This window comes from Scyliorhinus canicula, chromosome 3, assembly GCF_902713615.1.
Source record: "Scyliorhinus canicula chromosome 3, sScyCan1.1, whole genome shotgun sequence".
NCBI classification, from domain to species: domain Eukaryota; kingdom Metazoa; phylum Chordata; class Chondrichthyes; order Carcharhiniformes; family Scyliorhinidae; genus Scyliorhinus; species Scyliorhinus canicula.
The window spans coordinates 181962364-181986789 of record NC_052148.1 but is presented as its reverse complement, the minus strand read 5'-3'; the positions used below and the strand labels follow the sequence as shown (position 1 = coordinate 181986789).

General features: G+C 45.8%; 1 protein-coding gene across 2 annotated transcripts in view; it reads right to left on the bottom strand.

Moving 5' to 3' along the window:
* LOC119963167 (protein transport protein Sec24D-like) overlaps window positions 1-12759 on the bottom strand; it is a 212892-nt gene extending 200133 nt beyond the window's left edge. Inside the window, exons 1-2 of one of the 2 annotated variants that reach the window (XM_038791861.1) lie at window positions 12582-12758; window positions 3429-3595 (exon numbers count right to left, since the gene is read on the bottom strand). The gene's annotated coding sequence lies outside the window, so the exon portion shown is untranslated. Of the gene's footprint in view, window positions 1-3428; window positions 3596-12581 lie in introns of both variants that reach the window. The other variant, XM_038791860.1, reaches the window with a different exon arrangement.
* Between the last annotated feature and the right edge of the window lie 11667 nt (window positions 12760-24426).

The window sequence follows — 24426 nt, the reverse complement described above, 5'->3', positions numbered from 1 at the left end:
GAGGTAGCACAGCTGAGGAAGGCCAAAGGGGCTGTCTACGAATACGGGGAGAAAGTAAGTAGAATGCTGGCGCACCAACTTCGCAAGAGGGAGGCGGCCAGAGAAATTGGGGAAGTAGGGGGTAAGGAGGGCAACACGGTCATAGACCCAGAGGGGGTGAACAAAGTTTTTAGGGCGTTCTACGGTAAATTGTATGAGAAATTTTCGGAACTGCTGTACCCAATCCTACTCAGGACCTTTAATGAGGTCAAAGAGAGAGGGACCCTCGCCCCAACAATGTCACAGGCTTCGATTTCACTTATCCTCAAACGAGAGAACGATCCGCTACAGTGTGGATCTTATAGACCGATATCGCTCCTGAACGTAGACGCAAAAACTGTTGGTCAAGATCTTGGCTGCTAGAATTGAGGACTATGTCCCTGGGGTGATAGGGGAGGATCAGACAAGCTTCGTCAAGGGCAGGCAATTGAACTCCAACGTACGGAGGCTCCTAAACATTATCATGATGCCCTCAGAGGGAGGAGAGGCAGAAGTAATGGCGGCGATGGACGCAGAAAAAGCCTATGACTGGGTGGAATGGGAGTACCTGTGGGAAGCGCTAAGAAGGTTCGGATTCGGTGAGGCCAGCTACTCTACCAGGCCCCCGTGGCAAGTGTGCACACGGACAGGGCGAGGTCGGAATACTTTAGGCTCCACCGGGGACAAGGCAGGGGTGCCCCGTCTCCCTGTTATTATTCGCCCTTGTGATAGAGCGGCTGGCTATAGCACTGCGGACTTCAAAGAACTGGCAGGGGTTGGTTCGGGGGAGGGAGCAGCATCGGATCTCGCTTTACGCGGACGATCTGGTCCTGTATATTTCGGACCCACTAGAAGGGATGGAGGAGGTCATGCAGATTCTGAGGGACTTTGGCAATTTCTCCGGGTACAAACTAAACAAGAAGAAAAGCGAGATGTTCGTGATCCAAGCTAAGGGGCAGGAAAAGGGACAGGGAGAGCTTCCGCTGAAGTTGGTCGAGAAGCACTTTCGCTACCTCGGGATACAGGTGGCTCGAAAGTGGGATGCCCTCCACAAGCTTAATCTATCTCGGTTGGTAGAGTAGATGGAGGGGGACTTCAAAAGTGGGACATGCTCCCGCTATCTCTAGCGGGGAGGGTGCAGACCGTTAGGATGACGGTTCTCCCCAGATTCCTGTTCGTCTTCCAGTGCCTTCCCACCTTCATCCCTAAATCCTTCTTTAAGCGGGTGAACAAGATCATCTCGGGATTCATATGGGCAAGTAAGATCCCGCGAGTAAAGAGACTGTACCTAGAGTGCAGTCAGAGGGGTGGGTGGGTGGGCTGGCACTGCCGAACTTTTGCAGCTACAAAGATTAAAAGGGTCAGTGGAGAAGTCACAGGGGGGTGGAGGGAGCCTCAGTCTGGACCCCAATACACAACAATCACAGATTTTACAGGATAGGGTGGTCTCCGGCACCTAGGCAGGGGAGGGGAAGGTGTTGGACATCTACCAGGAACTTCAGGAGGCGGAGGAAGCCCAGTGGAGGAACTTAAGGGCAAATGGGAGGAGGAGCTAGGCGGGGAGCTGGATGCGGGCCTATGGGCGGATGCCCTATACAGGGTTAATTCCTCCTCATCATCATGTGCCAGGCTTAGCTTAGTCCAGTTTAAAGGGGTTCACCAGGCGCACTTGATGGCAACCAGGATGAGCAAGCTCTTTGGGGTTGAGGATAAATGTGCGAGGTGTGCGGGAAGCCCTGCAGATCATGTCCATATGTTCTGGGCATGCCCGGCTCTTAAGGGATTCTGACAGGATTTTGCTAAGGCAATGTCCAAGATCTTAGACACGCGGGTGGTGCCGAGTCCGGAGATAGCGATCTTTGGTGTGTCAGACGATCCGGGAGTTCAGGAAGCGAAAGAGGCCGATGTATTGGCCTTTGCCTCCCTGGTAGCCCGGAGACGGATCCTGTTAATGTGGAGTGACTTGAAGCCCCCGAGTGTCGAGACCTGGCTGAGTGACATGACATGGTTTCTCAGTCTCAAGAAAATAAAGTTTGCCTGGAGAGGGTCCACGGCGGGGTTCTCGACTTTCTAGGAGAGCAGTAAAGGTTAGCAGCAGCAGCATCCTGGGGGGAGGGGGGGGGGGGGATTGTTACGTTGTATTGTTTTTTTCTTTGTATATATGGTTAACACTTATTTGTTCTGTTAATTGCTGCATCCAGTTATGCAAAAAATTATTTTTTTGACAAAAAATCTGAATACAAATAATTTTTTTTAAAGATTATTATTAATACAATGCCTCCCCTTCTTTTACCCCCTCCTCTGTCTCGCCTGAAGACTTTAAATCCAGGGATGTTGAGCTGCCATCCTGCCCCTCCCTCAACAATGTCTCCGTCATGGCTCCTACATAATAATTCCACACGTCAATCCTCAAAGAACAAAAAACAAGGGCAGCACGGTGGCCTAGTGGTTAGCACAACTGCCTCACGGCGCTGAGGTCCCAGGTTCGATCCCGGCTCTGGGTCACTGTCTGTGTGGAGTTTGCGCATTCTCCCCGTGTCTGTGTGGGTTTTGCCCCCACAACCCAAAAATGTGCAGAGTAGGTGGATTGGCCACGCTAAATTGCCCCTTAATTAGAAAAAATAATTGGCTAATCTAAATTTTTTTTTAAAAGAACAAAAAACAAAGTAAAATACAGCACAGGAACAGGCCCTTCAGCCCTTCAAGCCCGTGCTGACCATGCTGCCCGTCTACACTAAAATCTTCTACGCTTCCTGGGTCCGTAACCCTCTATTCATGTATTTGTCAAGATGCCCCTTAAATGTCACTATCGTCCCTGCTTCCACCATCTCCTCCGGCAGAGAGTTCCAGGCTACCAATACCTGTGTAAAAATACTTCCCTCGTACATCTCTTCTAAACCTTGCCCCTTGCACCTTAAATCTATGACCCCTAGTAATTGACCCCTCTACCCTGGGGAAAAGTCTCTGCTCCTCATAATTTTGTAGACCTCTATCAGGTCGCCCCTCAACCTCCGTTGTTCCAGTGAGAACAAACCGAGTTTATTCAACCGCTCCTCATAGCTAATGCCCTCCATACCAAACAACATCCTGGTAACTCTCTTCTGCACCCTCTCTAAAGCCTCCACATCCTTCTGATAGTGTGACGACCAGAATTGAATACTATACTCCAAGTGTGGCCGAACTAAGGTTCTATACAGCTGCAACACGACTTGCCAATTCTTATACTCAATGCGCCGGCCAATGAAGGCAAGCATGCCGTATGCCTTCTTGACAACCTTCTCCACCTGTGTTTCCCCTTTCAGTGACCTGTGGACCTGTACACCTAGATCTCTCTGACTTTCAATACTCTTGAGGGTTCTACCATTGACTGTATATTCCCTACCTGCATTAGACCTTCCAAAATGAATTACCTCACATTTGTCCGGATTAAACTCCATCTGCCATCTCTACGTCCAAGTCTCCAAACGATCTAATCTTCGCCCTTAACTCATCCGTTTTACCTGTAATATTCCTGGCTGTGCTGGCTCTGGTCCTCGGAAATGAGGCAGAGCAGCTGGAGAAAGTCACAGTGGGGGAGCTGTTGGGAAATAGTGATCATAATATAATATAATTCAATATTAAGTTGGAAAAGGATAAAGGTCAGACACGGATTAAGAAAAATCGACCGTGGATATCTAAGGAAATAAGGAAGAGTATCAAATTGAAGGAAGAAGCATAAAAAGTGGCAAAGATTAGTGGGAGACTAGAGGACTGGGAAATCTTTAGGGGCCAACAGAAAGCTACCAAAAAAGCTATAAAGAAGAGTAAGATAGATTATGAGAGTAAACTTGCTCAGAATATAAAAACAAACAGTAATTTTTTTACAAATATATAAAACAAAAAAGAGTGGCTCAGGTAAATATTGGTCCTTTAGATGATGAGAAGGGAGTTTTAATAGTGGGAGATGAGGAAATGGCTCAGGAACTGAACAGGTTTTTTGGGTTGGTCTTCACAGTGGAAGACACAAATAACATGCCAGTGACTGATAGAAATGAGGCTATGACAGGTAAGGACCTTGAGAGGATTGTTATCACTAAGGAGGTAGTGATGGGCAAGCTAATGGGGCTAAAGGTAGACAAGTCTCCTGGCCCTGATGGAATGCATCCCAGAGTGCTAAAAGAGATGGCTAGTGAAATTGCAAATGCACTAGTGATAATTTACCAAAATTCACTAGACTCTGGTGTTGTCCCGGCGGATTGGAAATTAGCAAACGTGACACCACTGTGTAAAAAAGTAGGTAGGCAGAGAGCGGGTAATTATAGGCCAGTGAGCTTAACTTCGGTAGTAGGGAAGATGCTGGAATCTAGCATCAAGGAAGAAATAGTGAAGCATCTGGATAGAAATTGTCCCATTGGGCAGACGCAGCATGGGTTCATAAAGGGCAGGTCGTGCCTAACTAATTTAGTGGAATTTTTTGAGGACATTACCAGTGCGGTAGATAACGGGGAGCCAATGGATGTAGTATATCTGGATTTCCAGAAAGCCTTTGACAAGGTGCCACACAAAAGGTTGCTGCATAAGATAAAGATGCATGGCATTAAGGGTAAAGTAGTAGCATGGATAGAGGATTGGTTAATTAATAGAAAGCAAAGGGTGGGAATTAATGGGTGTTTCTCTGGTTGGCAATCAGTACCTAGTGGTGTCCCTCAGGGATCAGTTTTGGGCCCTCAATTGTTCACAATTTACATAAATGATTTGGAGTTGGGGACCAAAGGCAAAGTGTCCAAGTTTGCAGATGACACTAAGATGAGTGGTAAAGCGAAAAGTGCAGAGGATACTGGAAGTCTGCAGAGGGATTTGGATATGTTAAGTGAATGGGCTAGGGTCTGGCAGATGGAATACAATGTTGACAAATGTGAGGTTATCCATTCTGGTAGGAATAACAGCAAACGGGATTATTTAAATGATAAAATATTAAAACATGCTGCTGTGCAGAGAGACTTGGGTGTGCTAGTGCATGAGTCGCAAAAAGTTGGTTTCCAGGTGCAACAGGTGATGAAGATGGCAAATGGAATTTTGTCCTTCATTGCTAGAGGGATCGAGTTTAATACTAGGGAGGTTATGCTGCAATTGTATACGGTGTTAGTGAGGCCACACCTGGAGTATTGTGTTCAGTTTTGGTCTCTTTACTTGAGAAAGGACGTACTGGCACTGGAGGGTGTGCAGAGGAGATTCACTAGGTTAATCCCAGAGCTGAAGGGGTTGGATTACTAGGAGAGGTTGAGTGGACTGGAACTGTACTCGTTGGAATTTAGAAGGATGAGGGGGGAATCTTATAGAAACATACAAAATTATGAAGTGAATAGATAGGATAGATGCGGGCAGGTTGTTTCCACTGGCAGGTGAAAGCAGAACTAGGGGGCATAGCCTGAGCATGGTGGTTAGCATAAATGCTTCACAGCTCCAGGGTCCCAGGTTCGATTCCCGGCTGGGTCACTGTCTGTGCGGAGTCTGCACGTCCTCCCAGTGTGCGCGTGGGTTTCCTCCGGGTGCTCCGGTTTCCTCCCACAGTCCAAAGATGTGCGGGTTAGGTGGATTGGCTATGCTAAATTGCCCTTAGTGTCCTAAAAAAATAAGGTTAATGGGGGGGGGGGGTTATTGGGTTACTGGTATAGGGTGGATACGTTGACTTGAGTAGGGTGATCATTGCTCGGCACAACATCGAGGGCCGAAGGGCCTGTTCTGTGCTGTACTGTTCTATAGATAGTTTTTAGAAGAATAAAGGGATTAAGGGTTATGGTGTTCGGGCCGGAAAGTGGAGCTGAGTCCACAAAAGATCAGCCATGATCTGATTAAATGGCAGAGCAGACTCGAGGGTCAGGTGGCCTACTCCTGCTCCTAGTTATGTTCTTATGTTCTTATTATCCCATACTGGAAAGGGGCACATTTGGGGTCTAAAAATTGAACTGGAGCAGGTTGATTGGAGACGCATTTTGGCAGATAAAACTGGATGAAAAATGGGAGACTTTCAAAGGAGAGATGAATAGGGTGCAAGCTAGGTACATACTCATGAGAAATAAATACGGAATACCCAAAGTTAGAGTACCTTGGATGACTAAGGATACTTATGATCAAATGAGGAAGAAAAAAAAAGAAGCATATGAGACATGCCGGAATAATAATAGCAACAGAACTCAGAAAGAGTATCTCAATGCAGGAAAGGAGACTAAGGCTGGAATACGGAAGGCTAGGAGGAAGCATGAGGGAAGGATGGCAGGCTGTGCTAAAACAAATAGCTAAATGTTCTTGAAACATGTTAATGGTAAAAAGATTAATGAAGGATAGAATGGGCCCATAAACGACAAGCAGTGTAAACTACTCCTTGAAACGAAGGGTATGGCAGTGATACTAAAGGAATACTTTGCTTCTGTCTTTACCAAATTAGAAGATGGTGACAGTGGCCCAGTTGAAAATGTGGGTGTTGAGCAACTGAGCAGTGTTGTGATGGATAAGGAAAAGATGCTATCAAGGCTGTTAGCACTCCAGGTAGAGAAGTCGCGAGGCCCGCATAAGAGGTATCCTAGGTTGCGGAGAGAGATAAGGGAGCAAATTGCAGAGCCATTGACAGAAATTTTTCAGGCCCCTCTGCACACCAGATTAGTCCTGGGGCACTGGTGGATTGCAAATGTGACGCTGTTGTTTGTAAAGGGGCAAAGGATAACCCAGGAAACTCCGACCTGTCAGCTTGTCATCAATAGTGGGAAGAGTGATGGAGGCTATAATAATACGGGATGAGATAAATATACACAGAGAAAAATAAGTTAATGCTAGACAGTCAACATGGCTTTGTCAAGAGCAGGTCATGTCTGAGAAATTTAATTGAGTACTTTGACGAGGTGACATGGGCAATGGATAAAGGTAGTGCTATGGATGATGTATATTTGGACTTTCAGAAAGCATTTGATACAGTGCCACATGGCAGGTTGGTTAGCAAATTAAAAATGTTTGGGATTGATGGGTCCTTGGCAACATGGGTTAGAAGTTGACTGATATGAAACAGAAGGTAGGTACAGATGGGCATTTCTCAGACTAGAGACGAGTAGAAAGTGGTGTTCCCCAGGTCTGTGTTGGGATCCTTGCTTTTTATGATTTATATCAACGACTTAGAAGTGGGTGTTGAGAGCAAAATCTCTAAATTTGCAGATGATACTAAGCTAGGGAGAATATGAATTGCAAGGATTACGCTGAGCGACTTCAGGGGGACCTTGACAAGTTGGCCAAATGAGCAGTCAACTGGCAGATGAACATCAATGCAGCAAAATATGAGGTAATGCATTTTGGTAGACGAAACATGGGGAGACAATATAGGCTCAATGGTACAACTTTGAGGGGAGCACAGGAGCAGAGGGACCTCGGGGTTCAAGTGCATAATTCTCTGAAGGTGGTCAAGCATGTTGATACAGTTAGGAAGGCTTATAGGATCCTTGGGTTTATAAATCAAGGCATAGAGTATAAAAACAAGAAAGGGGCTGGTTTAGCACAGTGGGCTAAATAGCTGGATTGTAATGCAGAATAAGTGGAAAGGTGCAGAAGTCACAGGGTAATAGTCATGGGCGACTTCAACCTCCCAAATATTGAGTGTAAACTCTTTAGATCAAATAGTTTTGGATGGGGTGGTGTTTGTGCAGTGTGTCCAGGAAGCTTTTCCAACATAGTATGTAGATTGTCCGATCAGAGGGGGGGCCATATTGGATTTGGTACTTGGTAATGAACCAGGGCAAGTGATAGACTTGTTAGTGGGGGAGCATTTTGGAGATAGTGACCACAATTCTGTGACTTTCACTTTTGTAATGGAGAGGGATAGGTGCGTGCAACAGGGCAAGGTTTACAATTGGGGGAAGGGTAAATATGATGCTGTCAGTCAAGAACTGAAGTGCGTAAGTTAGGAACATAGGCTGTCAGGGAAGGACACAATTGAAATGTGGAACTTGTTCACGGAACAGGTACTACGTGTCCTTGATATGTATGTTCCTGTCAGGCAGGGAACAAATGGTCGAGTGAGAGAACCATGGTTGACAAGAGAGGTTCAATGTCTTGTTAAGAGGAAGAAGGATACTTATCTAAGGCTGAGGAAACAAAGTTCAGACAGGGCGCTGGAGGGATACAAGATAGCCAGGAGGGAACTGAAGAAAGGGATTAGGAGAGCTATGAGAGGGCATGAAAAATCTTTGGCGGCTAGGATCAAGGCAAACCCCAAGGCCATTTACACATATGTGAGAAATACGAGAATGACTAGAGCGAGGGTAGGTCCGATCAAGGACAGTAGCGGGAGATTGTGTATTGAGTCTGAAGAGATAGGAGAGGTCTTGAACGAGTACTTTTCTTCAGTATTTACGAATGAGAGGGGCCATATTGTTGGAGGGGACAGTGTGAAACAGACTAGTAAGCTCTAGGAGATACTTGTTAGGAAGGAAGATGTGTTGGGCATTTTGAAAAAATTGAGGATAGGCAAGTCCCCTGGGCCTGACGGGTATATCCAAGGATTCTTTGGGAAGCAAGAGATGAAATTGCAGAGCTGTTGGCAATGATCTTTTCGTCCTCACTGTCAACAGGGATGGTACCAGGGGATTGGAGAGTGACGAATGTCGTGCCACTGTTTAAAAAAGGGAATAGGGATAGCCCTGGGAATTGCAGGCCAGTTAGCCTTACTTCGGTGGTAGACAAAGTAATGGAAAGGGTACTGAGGGATAGGATTTCTGAGCACCTGGAAAGAGAGTTGTTGAGGTTTACAATGTGCTGTCTGGTAGAGTGGTGGAGGTGGATTCCATAGGAGGTTTCAAAAGAGAGCTGGGTATATATTTGAAAAGTGTTTAATTTAGAGGGTTACGGAGATAGGGCTGGGGAATGGAACTAGCTCGGTAGCGATGGGCTGACTAGCCTCCTTGTGTGCTGTAAATAACAAAATTAACAAAACAAAAAAGCTGACCTTGCATGATGGATTCGAGCGTCCATTGCAGCACTTAGATGTTGGGTGTCTGTTGCTTGTGCTGCAATGGAGGCTGAGATATCGGCCAGACTTTGCATCACTGTGGGATGGGCACTCACACTACCCCTCAACTTTACTCCAAAAGCCCCGTAACATTGGCTGCAGGCTTTATGATGGGCTTTCCAATGCACCACACATTTCACTATGCATAACCATTTGAGTTCTTCTGCATTTTTCATAGAATCATAGAATCCTTAGAGTGCAGAAGAAGGCCATTTGACCCATCAAGTCTACACCAACCCTCTGAAAGAGTACCCTACCTAGGCCCAATTCCCCCACCCTATCGCCGTAACTCAACCTAACCTTTGGACACAAAGTGGCAATTCTATGTGGCCAATCCACCTAACCTGCACATCTTTGGACGGTGGGTGGAAACCGAAGCATCCGGAGGAAACCTATGCAGACAACACAGACAGTCACCCAAGGCTGAAATTGAACCCAAGTCCCAGGCACTTTGAGGCAACGATGCTAATTACTGTGCCACCATGTTTCCCCTTTGTGCTAAAGTGCTCGGACGTGATTCTGCTAAAACTGGCGGGGCGGGCAACTTCGGCGCGAAGGAGTGGCGTGAACCACTCCGGCGTTGGGCCGCTCCAAACGTGCGGAATTCTCTGGCGCCGGAGGGGTTTGTGCCGCGCCATTTGGCGCGGAAGGGGCTTGGCACCACGCCAACTGGCGCAGAAGGGCCTCCAACGGATGGCACGAGTTGGCGCATGCGCAGGAGCGCCAGCGTGTGCTGGCATCATCCCATAACATGCACAGGGGGGGTTCATCTCCGCGTCGGCCAGCGCGGACTGTTACAGCACCGACACGGAAGAATAGAGTTCCCCCACAGCACAGGCCTGCCTGCAGGTCGCGGGCCAGGCCACCGTGGGGGCACCTCCTGGGTCCAGATCCCCCCCCCCCCCCGAGGCCACCCACGCAGCCAGGTCCCGCCAGCAAATATCTGTTGTAATCTACACCGGCGGGACTGGCCGAAAACGGGCGACCACTCGCCCCATTGCGGGTTGGAGAATCACCGGGTGGGGGGGGGGCATTGCCAGCGGCCACCGACCGGCGCAGCGTGATTCCCACCCCCACTAAAACCCTGGAGAATTCGGCAGCCGGCGGGGGCGGGATTCACGCCGTCCCCCGGCGATTCTCCGACATGGCGGGGGATCGGAGAATCCCGCCCCTCATCTCAGTCTTTTGCAGCAGAATCACTGTGCGACCTCACCCTCTGCCAATCTAGCCCTGCCCATTCCTTGCCCCCAGAATTGACCATCTGGGGCAATACCCATGTACTGATCCCATCTTCAATCTATTCTCCAAGATCTGCTGTTTCAATATCTGAGCTGGTGATTGAGAATGGGAAATCAAATAATGGTGCAGTGCTCTCTCACTGCTGAGCTAGCTTGCCCTTCTTGGATCTCTGAAAGGAAAAGGGCACAGAGTGTGTGTGTGCGTGGGTGTAGTTGTGTGTGTCTGTGGATGTAAATCAAAAGAGCATGAAGGCGGATAAGGAGGTGGTATAAACATTCAGGCTGCCCAAGAAGCTAAATCCAAAAGAAGTTTAATTCGACAACAAAAGTAAAGACCACAACGCTTACAACAGCAAGGTCAAAAACGGGACCTGTCTGGTCTGGTTTTTATGAGGTAATTTCTACTAGCCCCAGCTGATGGGCCTCCGCCCACTAGCAGGGTAGCTCATCTTCCATGGGTCCCATTGGGAGATCAATTGGGGTGGCCCGGTGGGTCTTGTGAATGTTGCTAAAGGTGGGATGTGATGAGGATTAAGAACGATGATATGGTCACCTCCATTGGTTTCGCCATTGGCCGAAGCCTCAGCAGTGGGCATCCCAATAATGGCATGAAATGAAATTAAATGAAAATCGCTTATTGTCACGAGTAGGCTTCAATGAAGTTACTGTGAAAAGCATGGTTCTCTCTGTGAAAGTTAGAACGTGCAGACACATATCTTCCAGTTAGCTTCTGCTGCCTCTACTTATGCAGTACTTTCTCTTGCAAAAGAAACTGCAATGAGTCTAGTGGGAATGTGGTTGTATAACTAGCACTGTATGAGAGGTGTGGGTAAATGGCTTACAGCAGAGCTGAGTATGCGAGGGCGAGATGAAACAAATGAATGTACGGCCTGGGGCCTCATTGATAAAGGTTATTGATAGGTGATTGATGGGGTGTGCTGAATTGAGCACTGTCGAAGGATAGTGAAATAGCTAATAGGATATGGCATTTCAAGATGCATTCACCAACATTAACTACTCAGGTGAGGTTATTGAGCTCCTTCTGATACTGTGTCAAGTCCTCAGGCTGGATTCCTGGTATTGACATCTACAGATATCTGCTCCCAATACTTTTTGACAGTGTGTCTGGAGGGTCGCTTTCGTCCTTGCGGATACAGGACATCTCTTGTCTTTCCCATCTCCTCCATCACAACAAACACTGCAAAAGTTCTCCAGTGCAGCAACTACAAACCTTGAAGCCCATTCTCTTCCCTGATATGCAAATATTCATTCTTTTGCATGTCAAATTATTTTCAACCATGGCTCCCAGCCCTTGTCTAGTCACAAGGCACCTCCCTTTAAGAGGTGTAGGCTAACTTTAAGCACAACAAACTATCTTTTGGGGATGCTTACCATTTTGATTCAAAGAAATTTCTCTCTCAAGAGGATTGACAGTCTATGGAATTCTTCCCCCCCAGAACACAGCAGAGGCAGGGTAATTATAATTTTAAGGCAGATTAACAAGGAAGTCAAGAAATATAGTGAGTAGGCAGAAAATGGCAGAGGCCAAAATCAGACCAGCCAAGATCTTATTGAAGGGTGGAGCAGATTTGTGGGACCAAATGACCTACTCCTAATTTGTATATCTGGATGTATGTTTCCAGGGGCTTTCCACTTTAGCCCTCTGTGTTTTCAGCAATGTATGAAATCCATACAATTCTTCCAGCTTGAAAATTGTCATAAAACCAAATATCCCGAAAGGGAGGGATAGATATGAAAACAAATCTTTAAAATTCACTTTAGAAAAGCAAACAAACAAAATTGATTTGGAAGGTTTAATATTTGCCTTTTAGTCCTGCAATTAAGGCAAATGTTCTCTGTGTTTACACCAGTAGCTGGAGATGATGCAAGGCCTCACCTTTCTCAAGTATACTCCACAAAATGTCAATAAGAGAATGGAAATAATAAAAGGAAGTCCCCTAAACGTGCATTTATCTAAGTGCTGTATTGTCCGACGTCAAATGTCAACAACAGCTGAAATGTTACTTTCCCTTTTGAAGTGACACATCAGACCAGTTACCAAGTGCTGTCAGTGAATGGATTGCCACGTCAAACTACCCACAAACATAAAACTGATGCATTTCTATGCCTTTACTCCAAAGGATTATTCAATTCGTTGGAAAACGTTCAGTGTGGTAACGTTTACCAGCGTGTGTTGACAGAATGATTGCAAAAAAGAAACATTGTAAACAGTATACTTTAAATTAATTATTACACGGTCAAAATGTAAAATCATGAAAGAGACGGCTGCTATTTACCCGGTGGCCGGTTGCTTGCTGGTGCTGAGTGCTGCCTGCTATCTTGTCAGCTGGTGCCCGGTAGAGCTTTTTTGCTGAGATTGCTCTCGGTGTTACTCTGTATCCACTGAGCTGAGGAAGTGCCACGTCAAGAGGTCGCCGCCGGCACTCGCGCTCCCAGTACACGACAGGCACTGGTCTGCGCACGCGCGCTCTCAGGCCACTCGCAGGCACACGTCAGCGCTGAAGGACAATAGGAATCCCGGCAGTTCAAGAGGCACAATCGTAAACCATGGAAACGGGGGGATGGGAGGGGATCAGAGAGCTGGGGAAACGCAACAGAGGAAACCATGGCAACGGGAGGGAAGCATTGGCCAACATTCGGCGACCTGTGGGCAGCAAAGAGACGGGGGGGGGGGGGGGGGGGGGGGGATGTGAGGGAGGATTCAGACTAGTTGTCACTTCACTTGATACGTGTCCTCTTAGGCTTGGCTTAATTGGCAGTTAAATGGCGCTTCCTCTTTAAAAGGGATGCTACAGTACGTGCCAACTCTTAAAGTCACCGACATCGTCATCCTGATGGAAAAGGAGAATATAGGAACCATGGAAACCAGAGGTTGATGGAAAGCAACCATGGGAATTGAGGATTGGAAGTAATGGAAAAGTAGGACACTAGGGCTGGGAGCAGAAATTGGTCCTTGTGGCATCCACTGTTTGGGTACAAGATTCACCCTGGTGCACCAACTGGCACTTCCATAACACCTGCCCAAAAGCGTTCTGAGACTCCACTGCCAGAGTTGGCAGAGAATGCAAAGCTTCCAAATTTAGATTTTCAGCTCTGATTGTTGTATACTTGGAGGTTTTATCATGTGTCACTTGACGTGTAATACTTGATCATGTGATTATAGGGCAGCACGTTGGCACAATGGTTCGCACTGTTAGTTCGAGGAACCCAGGTTTGATTGCTAGCTTGGATCACTGTCTGTGCAGAATCTGCACTTTCTTCCCGTGTCTACATGGGTTTCCTCCGGGTGCTCTGGTTTCCTGAAAAGATTTTCTTGTTAGGTAAATTGGACCTGCTTTTATGACAGCTCATAACAAATTCCAGATGCTTGGCCTTTGTCCGCTTCGTGAGTAGCTCGTACTCCACGTGTCCCATGGGGAGATCAATAATGGTTTCCCTGTGGTCTTCATGGGCGTTATGACACCGCTCCCTCCCCCCCACAATGTCCCCTTCAGCCGCCACGATGGGGCCTTTGGGCAGCAAGGTAGCACAGTGGTTAGCATTGTTGCTTCACAGTGCCAGGGACCCGGGATCGATTCCCAGCTTGGGTCGCTGTCTGTGAGGAGTCTCTACGTTCTCCCTGTCTCTGCCTGGGTTTCCTCCGGGTGCTCCGGTTTCCTCCCACAAGTCCTCAAAGACATGCTTGTTAGGTAAATTGGACATTCTGAATTCTCCCACTGTGTACAGGCGCCGGAGTGTGGCTTCTAGGGGCTTTTCACAGTAACTTCATTGCAGTGTTAATGTAAGCCTACTTGTGACACTAATAAAGATTATTATTATTATTCAAAAACCCACATGGGCCACTGGAATTTGCAAGTTTTGTCAGTAACTAAGTATTCTCAGTGGAGATAAAAAGCTGCATATGCACTGTGACACTCACAGGCTGGTTAGAGGACAAAGAGGTTTTCTCCATTGTAAATTGTGGAAAGTAATATCCACAGGCACAGGGGGTTTCTTTGTGACCAGGCACCAGTCTCTTACTCCTGAATCATTCTCTGTTTTGTAGAGGATAGGTATTTGCTTTTAGCAGGTATTGTTTTCTCTCCTTCACCGTCAAGTCATTTAGTTGAGAAGCATGTAAGTGAGGATATTAGTTTGCAGCACTACGCATACAGAGAAAGATGAACACATCTTATGTTAATTAATTCCTTCAATAAGCATATGGCTTAAACAAATTATATTTTCTCCCCAAGTGAATGTAGGGTACAGATTGACATGCTTTAATTGAGAATGCCCTGTAATATTTTCAAATTGTAACAAGAAGTTTACATACTTGAAATATTAATGCTCTCTGATGCCCTTGATTTTAACTCCTGAGAGGGAACAGACCAGACTGACCTGCCGCTTGTTAATTTCACCAAAGCAACCAGGAAATTGGTGGGCAATAGCTGCCTAGTATTTCTGATTTTAATCGCTCCATCATTGGTTGCCATGCTTTCAGCTCCACGGCCAGAAATTCTGGGCACACCTCCCCAATCACTGCCTCCCCTTCATCATTTAGGGCATTCCTTAAAAACCAACTCTACAACCAAGCCTTTGGTCATCTGCCCTAATATCTCCTTACGTTGCTCAGTGTCAAATCTTGTTTTAGTGATGATCTGGTCAAACATTTTTATATGTTTTAATGTGTTAAAGAGGCTATGCATTATTAAAATCATGTGACAGTAGGCTGATGACAGGGGCTCAGAGAATGATTGCTGGCACAAACATTTCAGGAGAGGGATTGCAGTCTGGGGGGCAATAGCCCAAGATAGACTAAGCCCTCGATTTCCCCAATTTGGCCTCATTAACATTGCAGATCAGGCCCCGAACTTGCAATCAAAGCACAATTTACATATTTGTGGCAGCATATAGGCAGCAGGGTAGCATGGTGGTTAGCATAAATGCTTCACAGCTCCAGGGTCCCAGGTTCGATTCCCGGCTGGATCACTGTCTGTGAGGAGTCTGCACGTCCTCCCCCTGTGTGCGTGGGTTTCCTCCGGGTGCTCCGGTTTCCTCCCACAGTCCAAAGATGTGCGGGTTAGGTGGATTGGCCATGCTAAATTGCCCGTAGTGTCCTAATTAAAGTAAGGTTAAGGGGGGGTTGTTGGGTTACGGGTATAGAGTGGATACGTGTGTTTGAGTAGGGTGATCATGGCTCGGCACAACATTGAGGGCCGAAGGGCCTGTTCTGTGCTGTACTGTTCTATGTTCTATGTTCTATGTTCTATATTTAAAGAGAATCTTGGAGTGTGTGTGTCACTCACTAGCAATTTAAAATTGCAGTTGGCAGATTGAGTGGGGCTGGTTTAACACAGTGGTCTAAACAGCTGGCTTGTAATGCAGAACAAGGCCACCAGCAGCGCGGGTTTAATTCACGTACTGACCTCCCCGAACAGGTGCCGGAATGTGGTGACTAGGGGCTTTTCACAGTAACTTCATTGAAGCCTACTTGTGACAATAAGCAATTATTATTATTATTAGATTGGGACAGAATCCGAGTGGGTAAGCACCTCACGATATTTTAGCTGCCCCCTCAGCATCCATATAACCAGCAGAATATAACCCGATTACATTTGCAAAATTAAAATACTCTGGCTACTGGAAATCTGAAAGCGAAATAGAAATGGAAAGACCTAGCAGGTCTGGCACCAACTGTGGAGAGAGAAATAAAGTCAGCCATTTGGGGCTATGACCTTTTAATAGAGTCAAAAACCATTCTAATAGAGTCATGCAGTCATAGTCATTTACAGCACAGAAGTAGACCATTTGACCTATTGGGTCCATGCTGGCTGCCCACAGAGCAATCCAGTCAGTTCCTCAGAAGATCACAGATCTGAAATGAGAGTGCTTGAAGAAGGGGGCTTGGGGTGAAAGGGTGGGGATGGGGATAGGAGAAATGGGCGTTTGTTGCATTGGGGTATTACTTTTAAGGTTTGGTACCACGAAATTAAATACTGTACATTTCTCAAACTTTCCATTAGAATTTATACTGGCATATTAATAGTAGTCTAAATTTTTATCATGCTCTAAAGTAGACACAATTCTGATAACAAGCTGTGTTGAACTACCAGAGGCTTGAAAATCTGAGGCCTCATTAACTTAAATATGCGAAACTGAAAACCAAGAGAAAAGCAGGATGTTGATTCACTGTTGCATGTTGTATTACTCGTGCAAAATCTGGAAATTAAATTCCTATTTTTCACTCACAGGTTGCTTAAAGAAAAATGTTACAAATGTCTATTCCATCTTCCACTATCCTGTTTAAAATAATATTTGCACATTTATTCAGTACAAATGTAATGACACATCATATGGAACCTCTAGATAAGCTGCAAGTTTACAGTGTACGACAGCTGCTGGGAGAAGGAATAACAATCCAGTTCTTCATTTAAGGCAGTGCTGAATTTTGTACCATGTTATCATTCTTCTCTGAAAAATTCAGATCAATTCAAACTATGTTTTTCCTGAGGCGCTGGTAGATGTCTGACAAATCCTGGGGATAGTCTCACTTCAGCGATCACTCGCTAACGAGTATGATTGTCAACATAAGAAACTCTGTGTTACGGTCATGGGTTCTCTGGGTTCTTGGTCAGCCTGATTCTAGAGCCAGATTTTCGACTGCACACTCGGCAGGTGTTTCCGGGAGGTGAGATCGGTCCTTGTATTCTAGATTGCCAGTATTTCTTTCTCAGGCTCCTTTCCGGGCCTCCACTTGCCGTCTTGTGACCTCGAAGAATTATGTTGCTATAATCAGGAGGTTCCTCCAAGTACATCTCCTCTGAGCAAGGGTCTCCCAGGCATTGAAATTAAATGAAATGAAATGAAAATCGCTTATTGTCACGAGTAGGCTTCAATGAAGTTACTGTGAAAAGCCCCTAGTCGCCACATTCCACACCTGTCCGGGAGGCTGGTACGGGAATCGAACCGTGCTGCTGGCCTGCTTGGTCTGCTTTAAAAGCCAGCGATTTAGCTGAGTGAGCTAAACCAGCCCCTTCATGGAGATGCTCATGGTTAAGGCAGGGATTTAGAATGATTGGAATACAATTTCAAGAATTCCACTTTCAAACTTGAATGATATAACTGGCCATGCTAAATTGCCCCTTTGCTAAACATCAATGAGATTGACATTGACATTGACAAAGCATTGACATCAATGTTGCATTTCTTGAGGTCAGGGTGTCTTTGAAGCGCTTCCTTTTTCCTCTTGTTTGGAAACCTTCCTTGAGCTGAGAAAAAAAGATTTGCTTTTGGCAGTCAGGACCCTGACTTCCTAAGCACATGGCCAGCCCAGCAGAGTTGGTTTTGGATGATCATGGCCTCTTGGTGTTCTTGGCCCCTTCATAGACACTGATGTTAGTATGCCTGTCCTCCCAGCTGATGCAGAGAATCTATCTCAGACAGCGTTGACGGTACCTTTCTAGGGCTTTGAGGTGGCATCTGTACAAGTTTCTGAGCATATGGAAGAGTTGGAAGGACAACCGCTTTGTACACAAAGATCTTGGTATCAGCACAAATATCATGGTCATCAAAGACTCTCATCCTCAGGTGTCCAAAAGAGGTGCTCATGGATTAGATACGATGTTCGATCTCCGCATCGATGTCAGTATTCCTGGGGATAATACCATTAGTGTAAAAGGGGTAAATGCCATTTATGGTATATTGTAGGTTGGCGTTAGATAAGTCAAATGATAAGGTTGTGTTACCTACAGGGTTGAATTGTTTTATATGTTGTGATTTCTTTGTAGCCACTTTCCTAACATCTGTAGATTGCTGTGATTAATTAGTCATTCTGCCAACTGCATGTTGTAATGGAGGAAAGACAAAACCTCAATTTATGTAGCATATTTCATGATGTTCCAAATCACCTTACAGCCAATTAAATACGGTATTATAGTCACTGGTATAATATAGACAATGTCATCAAATGGCCCAAGGGGCTGAATCATGTTCCTAATATGAATGTTCGTATGTCATTCTGTATGCATGAAATTAGCTTGCCTGCTTGGCCTTTGTCATCCATAATTATGTTGGAATTATCGCTGGAGTTCTGTTTATTTTGTTGCTAATGGAAATTTGCTGTGAGCAGACTTTGTGGGCTGAAATTACCAGGACATGAGTGTATAATTGGCACATATTGAATCAGTAACCTGTTCTACACTGCAAATGACACTCAAAAGTCTTTTCCATTGACTTCAATATTGTCCTTTTGTGCACTTACCTATTATCCCACTCTATCTTGATCCTTCCATGAGTTTTTTGAGGAATGAAATATTGTAACAAAGTTGTGATGTACAGTAAATATTGAAAGTTTATTGTGAGAAGGGCAGCAATCACCGGCGTCTTCAGCCATGCTGACCATGAAAACACAGATAAAACTGTAAACCACTCAGTCTTTGTCCTCTAGCCTCTTAATGGAGGACTCCATGATGGAAGACCTATGATGTTCATTCCACTTTGTTGCTCAGGAGTCAGTTGATCTTTCAATCTTGTGAGATTGCTGTTAAATAAAATTCATTACACCCCTTGTATGAAATAATTATATTGAATAATATCATAGTACACGTTGGTATGAATGATGTAGGTAGAGAGAGGGATTAGGTTCTACAAAGTGAATTTAGGGAGTTAGGCAGAAGTTTAAAATACAGGACCTCAAATGTTATGATATTGGGATGGCTTCCTGTGCGATGAGCGAGTGAGTATAGAAATAGGAGGGTAGGACAGATAAACGTGTGGCTAGATGGATGGTGCAGGAGGAAGGGCTTTAGATACTTGGATCATACTTGGGGTCGCTTCTGTATAAGCAGATGGGTTGCACCTGAATTGGATGGGGACAAATATCCACAGGGCAGGGTTTAAACTCATTTGGAAGGGGAGTGGGATCCAAACTAAGAGTACAGTGGGTGAGAAGATGGAGTGAAATATAGAGGATAAACCAGGCAAGTCCAGTGGGCTGAGCAGATGGGTATGAAAAGGCACATGGAAGAATTATTAGGTGACATTATGCGATCACAGGAACATGGTTGAAGGAAGGGCAGGACTGGCAGCTGAACGTCCCAGGGTATAGAAGTTTCAGGCGCAATAGAGGGGGAGTTAAAAGAGGACGAGGAATTGCATTATTGATCAGGGAGAACATTGCGGCAGTACTCAGGGATTATATCTTAGTAGGTTCCTCAAATGAGCCATATGGGTAGAACGTAATTACAAAAAGGGGGCAATCACATTGCTGGTAGTGTGCTGTAGGCCTCCAAACAGTCAGGGAGAGATAAAAGGGCACATATGTAGGTGCGTTTCAGCTATCAAGAGACACTGGATAGGCCGGGGTTGTTTTTCTTGAAGCAGAGAGGGCTGAGGGGGACCTGACTGAAGTGTATAAAATTAAGAGGGACATAGATAGGGTGGATAGGAAGGTGCTTTTCCCCTTTTATATAATGAGTACAGTGGGTGAGAAGGTGGAGTGAAATATAGAGAATAAACCAGGCAAGTCCAGTGGGCAGAGCTGATGGGTATGATAAGGCACATGGAAGGATAAGTAGGCTAAACTATATTTATTTCAATCCCAGGGGGCATAGATTTAAGGTAATAGGTAGGAAGTTTAGAAAAGATGTGAGGAAAAATGTTTTCGCCCAGTGGGTGGTTGGAATCTGGAACTCAATGTCTAAAAGGGTGGAAGAGGCAGGAACTCTCACAACTTTTAAGAAGTATTCAGATCAGCACTTGAAATGCCATAGCATGCAAGGTGATGGACCTTGTGCTGGAAAATTGGATTAGAATAGGTAGGTGCTTGATGGTCGGCACAGAGACGATGGGCCAAAGGATCTCTTTTGTGTTGTAAAACTCTACGACATGAACCCAGGCAAGGGAAAGTGTTTTCATTCTTCTACAGAGTGGAGTTTATCTGAGTTGCAAGTATTGAATCTTTTCCTCCAAATATTAAGTTACTTTCACCACGTTCATACAGTGTAATGTGCAGAATGTTAATGAGGGTAGCTAAAGTAGTTGCCAAAAGCAGTGTTATCATCAGCATAGTGTCATAAATAACTAATGCGGTATTTCCTGTCAAATTAACAATATTGCACAATGCTGTTAAAATAAATTTGCACTCTCTGGTTTGTTTAATAGTCACGGTGGGGTCACTTATAGGGTGGACAATTGAAAGAGCACCCATGAAAATTTGAATGGTGCTTAGCCTGAGTTTAGGGAATCAACAAGTTCACGAATTAACATTATTAATATGGTTTCTGCTGTTAACAGTAATGACCCATACTGCATATATATATATATATATTGGACGATATCTGTAACCAGCTACCAACAATGGTCGTTTTTATTTTGTTAGGGCCTTTCTGTGATTGTTTGGTGAATTGATTAGTGAATCCTGAAAGGGTAACAATATGTGTCAGCACGGTAGCATTGTGGATAGCGCAATTGCTTCACAGCTCCAGGGTCCCAGGTTCAATTCCGGCTTAGGTCATTGTCTGTGCGGAGTCTGCACATCCTCCCCGTGTGTGCGTGGGTTTCCTCCGGGTGCTCCAGTTTCCTCCCACAGTCCAAAGATGTGCAGGTTAGGTGGATTGGCCATGGTAAATTGCCCTTAGTGTCCAAAATTGCCCTTAGTGTTGGGTGGGGTTACTGGGTTGTGGGGATGGGGTGGAGGTGTTGACCTTGAGTAGGGTGCTCTTTCAAAGAGCCAGTGCAGACTCGATGGGCCGAATAGCCTCCTTCTGCACTGTAAATTCTATGAAAGTATCATGCGTGATTGAGGGGCAAGGTTGGGATAGGGGTGAAAAGGGACCCGGAGACAGGAAAAGCAACAGGACCTATGATTTCTCTCCTTGGCTTGAAAGGGTGGATGTTGAAGGGATGTTTTTCCTCATGGGCAATCTAGAATTATGGGGCACAGTTTAAAAATAAGGGGTCTTCCATTCAAGACAAAGTTGAGATGGAATTTCTTCTCTCAGAGTGTGGTTAGTCTTTGGAATTCTTTTCCACAGAGCAAAGTGAAAGCTGAACATATTGAAGACTGAGGTAGACAGATATTTGATCTACAAGGGAGACAGAAAGAAAATTGGAGTTCCGATCACAATCAGAGCATCTATGCATTTATTGAATGCCAGAGCAGACTCGATGACCAAACTTCTTATGATCTAAAGATCTAATTTAACACACTTCTGATGAACTCCTTTGTGTGCTTTATATGTGTAACAACCCTCACGAAACCTACAGGGATACCTTAATTGATCTCCACATTGGATCGTGGAATACGAGCTTCACCACTAGTGGACGGAGGTCTGCCCAGTTGGGACTTGTTACCGGGCTATGTAAAAGCTGCCCTGGACAGGGACCAGCATTCAGTTGCCCCAGTGGGGACTTGTGTGTATGCCGCCGAAGTGGCCACTTTCCATGACTATAATAAACTCATGTTTATTCACTTACAAGGGCCTCAGGTAAACTGTAATATTGCCGCCCAGGAACGAGTTCGGTGAAGTTTTGAAATTGACACTCCTCAAGAAACTAGAGGCCTTTGATGCAGGCCTTGCGATTGTGCCCAATATGCCGAGCAAATGCGCTATTTCTTCCAGTCAAATGGCATCAGTGGAGAGGACTGACGGTAGATAATCCTCCTGACCGCCTGTGAGGGCCCCAATCTATGGCATAATCAAGAGCCTCACTTACCCAGCAGTCCATTGAAGTAGTGGAGTTAATGGCAAATTATTATGACCCAAAACCAGCACTGAAAATTCATAGGTTTAACACGGCTGTGCGGACTTGGGGAGAGTCGGTAATGGACGTTCTGAAATGGCTGCAAAGACTGGCAGATCACTGTGAGTTCAGTCCATCCTTCTCCGAGATGTTAAGGGACTGTTTGGTGTGTAGGATTAACAACTTGGCAACTCAGAAGAAGTTGTTGGCAGAACTAACATTGGATCTGAGAAGAGCCATTGAGATAGCCCTGTCACATGCGAACTATAGGAAGGGGGTTCAGGAACTTCAGGGTTCTGTTGACTATCATAGTGTTGGACGACCCCCATACAGGAGTGCAGCATCCATTCAGGAGTGTGCTCACATGTCCAGATCACCATCAAATCATCAACCAAGTACACAAATTCATGTCCGGACTCAGTGATCAAGGGCCACCACAGACCAGCAAAACATCTCCCTGGAGGACAACGGGGAGTACCAGCAGTATTGCTATATTTGCGTGGCAATCGGGCTGCCAGAATAGACAAAGAACGCGCAGCCCTGGTTAGATGACCAGGTCGCCCCAAGCCAGGGCCTTGCACGTGCTCCAGCCTGAGGAGGACAATCTAACTTGCGGCCCCTAAAGTGGCACAGATTTGTATTAGACTTCAAGTCAACAGTCACCCCCGATAATGGAGATCAACACAGGGATTTCCGTCTCCATCATTGGTCAACACACTTGCCACCAGCTTTGGATGGGTACCCTTGGCCTTGCGTGATACCAAGCTCTTGCTCGCGACATACACTGGGGAGCCATTGAACATCATAGGGACCACCATGACCCTGGTCGCCCACAGGCAGCAAACAATCAAGCTTCCACTAATAATGGTACAGGGGCCGGACCCAACCTGTTGGGCTGCTATTGGCTGCAAACACTTCACGGGCAAATCGTAGGGGAATGGTCGTGCTCTGAAGTATTTGGGCTGCACCTCTGGGTCAACGTAAATACTTGCCCTGGCTTCTTTTATTTTTCCTAGGCCCTGCTGGAAAACCTCCGCATATTTCCCGAGGAACTCATACAGGCTGCCAATGCCCATCTGGAAGATTTGTTGCCAGTCCAGGTGAAATGTTCACAGCCAATAGCAGCCCAACATGTTGGGTCCGGCCCCTGTACCACTATTAGTGGAAGCTTGATTGTTTGCTGCCCGTGGTTGACCTGAGTCATGGTGGTCCCTATGATTCCAGATTCATCACCCTCTGGCTGAAGAAATTCCTCCTCATCTCTGTTTTAAAGGATTGTCCCTTTAGTCTGAGATTGTATCCTCTGCTTCTAGTTTTTCCTAGAAGTGGAAACATCCTCTCCACATTCACTCTATCCAGGCCTTGCAGTGCCCTGTAAGTTTCAATAAGATCCCCCTCGTCCTTCTAAACTCCAACGAGTACAGGCCCAGAGTGCTCAATCTTTCCTCATATGATAAGCTCTTCGTTCCAGGGATCATTCTTGTGAACCTCCTCTGGCCCTTTCCAAGGCCAGCGCATCCTTCCTTAGATACGGGGCCCAAAACTGCTCATAAAACTCCAAATGGGGTCTGACCAGAGCCTTATACAGCCTCAAAAGTACATTCCTGGCCTTGTATTCTAGCCCTCTCGACATGAATGCTAACATTGCATTTTCCTTCCTAATTGCCAACTGAACCTGTACATTAACCTTAAGAGAATCTTGAACAAGGACTCCCAAGTCCCTTTGGGCTTCTGATTTCCGAAGCATTTCCGCATTTCGAAAATAATTGTCAAGTTCATCCTGCCTAGTGTTCCTATTCAAGGGGGAGTAATCTGAGTATAAAGTGTTTGTGTGAATGTTGGCCATGGGGGCACTGTATAAGCAGCGGACCCAAGAGGTAAATTTATGGCCAAATCCAAATCTCCTGAGAACCTCAAATAAATGTTCCCACTCCACTCTGTCAAATGCTTTCTCTGCGAGAAGAGAAACTATTATCTCAGGCTCGGGTGCAGGGGAGGGGGAAAGAATAGCATTTAAAAGGTGACGTATTTTGGCTGATAATTGCTGGCCCTTTACAAAGCCTGTTTCATCTTCCAAAATTATACTTGGGAGGCAAGATTCCAACCCAAACGCCAGAACCTTAGCGAGCAGCTTAACATCCATGTTTAAAAGCAAGTTGGGTCGGTCTGAAAGGCACTTGGTAGGGTCCTTGTCCTTCTTAAGGAGCAAGGAAAAAGAGTCTTGAGTAAGAGTCGGAGGCAACAAACCCCTGGATAGGGAATCATTAAACATATCTAATAATAATGGTGCAAACTGTTCCGAGAACTTACAACATTTGATCGGAAAGCCATCTGGGCCAGGAGTCTTGCCAGCCTGCATCAGTCCAATACCTTTCAAAATCTTGTCAGGGTGTAACTGGG